An 8,025-nucleotide genomic window follows, 5' to 3' on the forward strand; every position below is an offset into this window, starting at 1 on the left:
TCCCAGCTATTTACGATCAGCATTTTTAGATATTCTGACTTTGCAATGGGAGTGCATACCGACGCCCACACGAAACAGAAAAGTAATACCACCATTGAGACTGAAATCCAGTGGCAAGTTGCAACTAGAGCAGACCCAACGAATCAATGGAACTTATGGGAGGAGTTGATTCACCAAAATCCCCACTGATTCATTGGGCCCAGTGGCAAATTTACAACTAGATTTCAGCTTGCAGTTAGCCTTTGTAACACTGTAGCAAGCCTGTCTTTCAAATGTTGTCAAGAGTAACAGGGATGAATTGCAACTTGAAGGTAACTTTCTGAGTTCTGGTCAAACCCCTCAGTCCTTCCAGACCTCCAACTCTGGTCAAGGAGATCCAGGACAACCACACCTTTGCCACTGGGCACCAAAATTTAGAGGGCAACACAATCTACAAGTGAATCTTCTAGTAAGCTACGAAAACACGTACTTGTCATCCTCTTCACTTCCCCTTTTCCTTAAAAAAAAAAGGCCATAGAGTTTCTCTTTCAGGGGACTTCTATATTCTCTTCCCCTTTCTCTTTGAGGGTTCATGACCGAGCCTCTGGATACAGTGGGTTGCAGGCAGCTGCCCCAGGGCCAAAATTGCTAATGATACCTCTGCAGTAGCATAGTGATCAATACAGCAAAGCAAGTTATCCTCACAACAGTCCACAAAGTCTCTCTCCCCATTACAGAGAATTCAAAACTGTAGGCAATGGTCCACATCAACGATTCAGGAGCAGGTCTTTTGCACGGTTAACGGCTACTGTTGACCATTCAAAGCCAAACCACTCTCCAGGAACTTCGGATTACAGAATGGATAGCTTGCAATATTATGTCCTTCCCAGCTCCTGCGAGGACTGTGACTGGTGGAGCAGGGACGCCTAACAGGGTTGATAATCATGCCATCATCCCTGCTGATCAGAAAGTCCCAATGGCTTCAACCCTAAGAGCCCCTTATGGGGCTCCTATGGGTGAGTAGAAATAGGAAAGCTGTTGACTTTGGAGGGAAAGAGCTGCATACAAAGACAAGTCAGGTGAGATTTGTCACAAGATTACATACCTGGGGAAGGCGATTCTTCCGAGGCCAGGCAGGTATTTTAAACGTGCAGGGTCCCGAGCATATTCCCTAACATTTTCAATGAAAAAGATCAGGGGAAGGGGAAATACATTATTGTCCACCTGAGCCACTTCACAGCTGCTGCTGGTCAGAGGAGAAAATAATAATGGGCTAGATAGATACATCATCTGATCTGGGAGAGATCAGCTCCTCGTGTACCGGTATAAGGAGGTCTATATGAATACAAATCGCAGAATCCCCCGCCCCCTACTCTGGGACCTGTACTCAAAAATAAAACCTTTCCAAGTTCTTCCCCACAAACATATATAGTCAGAGCCGTAGAATTACAGAAGGCAAGGAGGCCACACAGATCTCTCTCTCTCTCTCTCTCTCTCTCATAGCAAAAGGGCAGCTTGAACGTTGACAACCCCCATGGCAGAAGTCCAGATGGTCTGTACAGAATACCCTCTGCTGCTCACTACCGTTCACCAAATTACCATATTGAAAGGGAGGGAAAAGCTTCAAGTCAAAGTCAAGTTCAGTCAAAGTTGGAAAACAAGACTGATAAGGTCTGTTATTTCTTATCTCCACATCTTGCTGTTAAAAAAAATAGGTACCGCTAGAGAGAAATACCCTGTTTGTGAATTCCAATTTTTTTTTCCTAATGATATCCAACAGACTGAATGCTAGGGAAGACAGGAAGTTTAACCTGAATAATTTACATAGAAATGTATGGAATGCCATAAAATTAAGGCCCCCAATCCAAGGACTATTTTAAACTCTTTTTGAAAAAGATTACTCCAACACATTGGCCCAAATCCTGCTGCTTAGCACAGTAAAATTGCATCCGAGTAGACCCCATGAATCAATGGGGATATAATTAATCAACTCCTCCATGTATTTCATTAATTCAAATGGGTCTACTCCAACTGTGACTTACTAAGAGTGCAACTACATGATGGGATTTGCTCTACTTATAAAGCGGGTGAATGCAAAATATATTTTAGTGACAGATTTGACTTGTTCCAGCCTATTTAATGCTGAAACCCCCTTTTTTTCTTCTGCCTGTAAAGGGTTTCAGCTTTTTCAGGATGGGAGGGTTTGAGTGTGTGTTTTCTCCTGTAGATGTTCCGGTAAAGACGGAGGTCGGTCTATAGGTGGTAGCTGGGCTGTCCCATTGTAAGGAAAAACAGTCAAGGCTTCGGTCTACATGTGTGCACACCCAGCCACAACACACTGGGCTTCCCCATCAACACCGTCCCATGTGCTTTGGATCTTCGTAAGAAGTTCAAATGGAAAACGAGAGCCAAGTCCAGAGCCTGATTAAGACCTTGAGAAGCCCTAAGCACTGGAAAGATTATGCTGCCACCTACAAATATAACATGCAGCAGGTCCCACGGCTTGGAAAAAGACATGTAATGCAGACATTATATGCATGAAAATGTGGTAATTTAACTGTATGGCATGTGGCAAACAAGAGCCATGTGCTGTATGCAAAACCACATGTACAATCGAAACACCCTTTTCCAGCCCAATCTTGCGCTTTCACACTTCAGTTAGTGCAGACAGATTTTGTCAGAATCTGTAAACTGGAAAGCTGAAACAAGAGCTTAAAACCCCTTTGGGGGCATTTTCAACAGTGGCTGCTATTTCTTAGGCTCACACATATAGTGCAGAGGACATAGGTCTAAAAAAACTAGCAGCTCGCTTTATCCTCATCCCCACCCAACCTCCCAAAATACAGAAGTAGAAAAAAACCCACCAAGCGATGACGATGATGATGATGACGATGATGATGATGATGATGATTAATCATTTCCCTCAAAACATGAGTTTTCTTGCTAGGTGAGTCTTTATATTCTTCAGTTTTTACTGATTCAGTTGTTTTAGGTAAAGAGGTGATTTTCTTGGGGTTCTGGAGGGAGGGTAAAGATGGATTTGGATGGATGTGGGGTGTTAAGGAAGGTGCACCATTTGTCCATGGTAAATCCAACACAGAAAAAAAACCTCTGTGGTGCCTTCTTCCCTTCTTGATGCCCTAAGAATATGCTTAGAACGGGGCTGACCAAGGTATTCAGCCTACAAATAAGAAGGAGGAGGGGGAATCCCAATGTGTTGTGTGGTATGGTTGTGCACACACATGCACATTTCAAAGTCCCAATTGTTTCTCCTTCTCTAACATGTGAAATGCATGTTCATGCACATGCACACACGACACATTGAGATTACCCCGCCCCTATAATTCACACATGAGAATCAGCCAATAACAGGATCATCACTATCATTCTCACCCAAAACCATAAAAGGATTACAGAGGTGGGACTAGAGGAAGGAAGGGTGGGCAGAGGCAGGACCAGAGGAAGGAATGAATGAAAGGGTGTCTCTGGGCTAGAATGTTATTCCCATCACAACAAGCATGAACAGTGAATTCTCAAATCAATCTGCAGCCCCTGTGTTGAGTACAGATTACAATTTCAGATGTAACACCAGCTACAAATCAAACTGCAGCAAAGCTAACATGTTCTGATTCAACTCTTCAATGTAGCCACACCCTAAGTCTCAGTTGCAGTAGGTCTGTTTGAATCAATGGGACTTGTAGAGAAGTTCTCAGTAAATCCCCACTGATTCAGTGGACGTATTTTGGTGCAATCTACTAAGCTAAGCAACAGAATTTTCACCACTGTCATAATATGTAATGATATGCACTGTACCTTATAACGATAAACTCTTTCTTAATAAAATGCCTGATATATGCTATATTTTACATTAAAACTACCATCACAATCAACATTTTTAAAAAACTAAAAAGCGTTTTAACAAGGAAAAAAATTACAAATCTGATTTAAAATTAAATATCCCTTTCATTGGCTTTTAATTCACTCGAAGGAGGAGACGTGTAGGCATGGTAGTTAAATGAGCCTCTCTTTTATTATCTCTGATACTATTGGAAGTTCAAATAAAGAAAGAGAAATATAAAGAATAAATATCATGAGACTTGGACAAAGTTCATTCCTATGTTAGGTCAACACAACCTTTATCTTTCCATATCTATAAATTCTGATGCGGCTGCCGGGAACACAACCACCACTAAACCCGTATCCAGGTAATTCTCATGTATTTCAGGACTGTCTGCTGGCATTCAAAACTGGCAACCAGCATAAGATGGCTCAGCACCAAAGCAGAACACCTAATTGACATTTCTGACTACCTCTGGATCAAACTAAGGTTTGAAGGTACAGCGTACAAGCAAGTGCTGAAATGGTGTTGCACAAGACAGGGACAGTAAACACAGGGTTCATTTTATCAAAACATTTTCCTGCACAGGTCATGTTGGAAAGAACAGGAGTTGCCACACTCTTGAAACTGCTGCTCATTTCGGCAGAGTTAAGAGTCTGGATAGGACACAGACTATAGTTCAGTGGCAGAGTCCATGTACTACCTGAAGGAGGTTTCGGATTCGATGTCCTGCATCTTTAAGATGCCAGACCTCCTATAAGCCCATACCATTGACCTGACTGATGGGACCTGTAATCTAAAAACTCCTGGAGGGCAACACACTTCCAAGATCTGAAGTAGCAAGAGATGGGAAACATATACAGTGGTGCCTCGCTTAACAAGCGCACCGTTTAACGATGAATCCGCATAGCGATCTAATTTTTTAGATCGCTAATGCGATCGCATTGCGATGTTTTAATGGGTAAAACATCGCATTGCGATGATCGGTAAGCGTTTCGCTTACCGATCTTCGCATTGCGATGTTTTTTTAAACAGCTGATCGGCGGTTCCAAAATGGCCGCCGGGTGCCCAAAACGGCTGCCGCAAGTGTTTTCGCACCCTCCCCTCGCTTACCAAGGGTGCGAAAATGGCGGCGTTATGGAGGAACTTCGCTGAACGGTGAGTTTGGGCCCCATAGGAATGCATTAAAACAAGTTTAATGCGTTCCTATGGTTTTTTTCGATCCGTTTAGCAATGTTTTTGCATAGCGATGATTAATCCGGAACAGATTAATGTTGCTATGCGGGGCACCACTGTACGTCCCCCCCCCACAGCTTCAAAATGGACAGAGTCCAACTCTGTGAACATTCATTGCATTTGGCTTCCACAATCTAAGTCTAAGCAAGAGCAGCTAACACGGAGTCTACCCTAGAAGTCTGAGTTGGGTCCCACAATCTACACACTACACAACGGTACCACTTTATACACCATGGTAACCTCTGGAGGATTCTCGAGATTGGTAGCCCTGATGGGAGAATTCTCTGCTACTGGTAGAAAACAGAGGGGTTAGTACACTCGTTCTCCATTAAATCACCTCTAAATCCCTGGACTCCAGTGGTATCTATGTAGTACTGTACGGATACACTCAATGGCCGGGTGTGCCCCTCTGACGGCTCTAAGGGGCAGTTTTCTGCCCTTGGTTGGTTGCAAAGACTGCCAAAACTTCAACACAACACAGTAAAATAAAAACCCACCCCCAATGAAATTGATCAGATCTAGAACTCACTGTCATGGTTTGAAAACGGGTGGATCTGCGGGGTTAAAGGGCATACAAGATGCTGTAACAGCCCCTTTGTGAAGCTTCCAGGAGCTGCCTGCCATGTCATGTACCTTTTCTTAGTGGGGGGAAAACAAGCCAGAGGAGGGCAGGGGGGCTACAACATTGGGAGGGGAATAGCGTCACAAGTTGCTGATCTTTTCCATAAGGACAAATCCCCGAGGCCCAGTCCTGTTCAGGTCCAGCTCAGGAGGAATTGAATCAGCATAAGAGAGCTGTTTGACACCAGGCCAGGCTGGATCCCCCCATCTGGCTAGGCAGGCCTGACTCTGACTGGAAGCCCCCACCAGGGTCTCGGGCAAGAAAAGGGAATTTTAAAAGGGGCTTTTAAATGGGGAGAAAGGGCCTCAGACCCGAGAGTCTTCTTCCCCGCCAAGCACGTGAACCACCACCACGGAGTGGCTCTGGATGGCCTGCTCCAGCTTGGGGGGGGGGAGAGAGCTTACTCGAGGGGCAACCCTCAGGATGCCCTTGGTTGCCACCTGGTCCTTCGACCAGGAAAGGCTCAGGTCTGCCACCTGGGGCTTCACGCAGGGAGCCAGGGCCTGCTTCTCCACTGCCCCAGCAACACCCCTCAAGCCCACTGGCCGGCCGGAGGGTTCAAGGACCTGTCCAGGCCACAGCTGGGAGGATGGCCCATGTCCATCCCTCAGCCCTTCCTCTGCGGAGCAATGGCTAGCCAGCCATGGCACGCCCTCCTGCCTCTGCACTTGGAGTGACTGACAGAGCAACTAGCCCCCCCCCGGGGTCAGCCTGGAGGGTAGCTGGAACCTGTGTACAAACACACACACACACACACCGCAGCAGCTCTCAACCCATCCAACGGACCCTCCCCCCCCCCCCGAGCCCCGGGATTTTAAACGCCCCCCAGGCCCCTCGCCCGTCTGGCTTGCATCGCGCGGCGGCTGCAGAGTGCGGCTCAGGTTCGGGTCCAACCGATGCCACCCACCGCAGTCAAGTCCCCCCCCCGCCGGTGGGGCTCCCGCCCGCTTCCCAAGGTCCCCCCCCCAATTCCAGGGCTTCCTGCCTGCCGACGAGGCGCCTTTGTCTTCGCCCCTGGGCAGAGCAGCCCAGGTCCCAGAATCGCCACCGCCGGGCCAGGGGGAGGGGGACGGGGCTCAGCCCCGAGGGGGGTCCCGATCCATCTCCCCCTCTGAGCGAGGGCATCCTTCGAGAGGCCCCTGAAGGCAAGGCAGGGCGAGCCGGAGGAAGGCTCGGGTTTCAGAGCAGGGCGTCCTCTCCCGAAGCCGAGGAGGCCGTCATGTCACCCCCCCCCCCCAGCCCCAGCCCCAGTCAAGGCGTCAGGATCCATGCTGTGGGGGGGGGGATCTGGGGTGTCACCTGCCTTTCTCTTTCAATGGCCGGCGGGCGGGAAGCGGGGCCTCCGGAGAAGGAGCCCACCTGGAGGGGGGGTCTCGGCACGGACACCTCGGGAGCAGGGAAGGAGGCCAAGGCGGGGAGAGGGTCAAGGAAGCCGCGGAGCGCGGAAAGGCAGGCAGAGGGGAAGAGGGGCAGAGGGAGCCGGGAAGGGTCGCTGGCCGCGGGTGGGGAGGGGACAGGGAGGAAGAAGAGGGAGAGGAGGAGGAGGAGGAACAAGGAGGGAGCCTCCCCACCCGCCCCGGGGGCAAGGGAGGCGAGAGAGCGCGGCCACCCCCTTTCGGAAAACCCCACCTCTGAGCCCAGACCAGGGACGGCGGGTCTTCCGGACCGGCTCCGGGAGGCGCAGTCCAGGGATCGGGGCCGAGGAGGAGGAGGAGGAGGAGGCAGGCCAGGCTCAGACCACCCGGGAGAAGCCGCCGGGGCCGGGAGACCGGAGAGGGAAGGAGAAGAAGGCCCGGCGGGGGGGGGGGGAGGCAACGGCAGGCACCTCCCGTAGGGGAAGGGAAGGGATGGAGGGATGGAGCGGGGCCGGCTCCCTTACCGGCTCAGCGCCGTCTTCCGGGCTCCGCGGCGGCCGCCACCGCCTTCGTGGCCGCCCTGGCCTCTCCCCTGCCCGGCGCCCCGGCGGCCATCCCGGCTGGCTGGCTGGCTGGCTCCGGCGGGGGAGGCGGGCGCTCGTGGCCAGCTGGGCCGCCCAGGCACCGCCTCTCGCCCGCACCAGCAGGAGGAGGAGGAGGATGCGAGGAGAAGGGCGGAGGGGGGCGGCCGGCCGGCCTTGGAGGAGGTCAGCCAGGCGGTGCCGGGGCTGCCCGGGCGCCCTCCCGCGGCCGCCCGGAGCCGGACCTTCCGGGGGGGGGGGGCACGGGCGAGAAGAGCCAAGCGGGGCCGATCCTGACCCTGTTTGTGGAGGAACGACCAGGCGCTCCCTTCTTCCGCAGAGGCACCGGCGACGAGGGCTTGTAGGACCGCCGGCCTGGAGCGCCAAGGTTGGGAGTGTGTGTGTGTGGGGGGG

At 50.8% G+C, this 8,025-nt stretch overlaps 1 protein-coding gene across 1 annotated transcript in view; it reads right to left on the bottom strand.

The window, feature by feature from the left end:
- ABCA3 (ATP binding cassette subfamily A member 3) overlaps positions 1–7,669 on the bottom strand; it is a 65,085-nt gene extending 57,416 nt beyond the window's left edge. Inside the window, exon 1 of the mRNA XM_072983021.2 lies at positions 7,555–7,669. The gene's annotated coding sequence lies outside the window, so the exon portion shown is untranslated. The remainder of the gene's footprint in view (positions 1–7,554) is intronic.
- Positions 7,670–8,025: the final 356 nt, after the last annotated feature.

The sequence above is a fragment of the Pogona vitticeps genome, chromosome 13, assembly GCF_051106095.1.
Source record: "Pogona vitticeps strain Pit_001003342236 chromosome 13, PviZW2.1, whole genome shotgun sequence".
Classification (NCBI taxonomy): domain Eukaryota; kingdom Metazoa; phylum Chordata; class Lepidosauria; order Squamata; family Agamidae; genus Pogona; species Pogona vitticeps.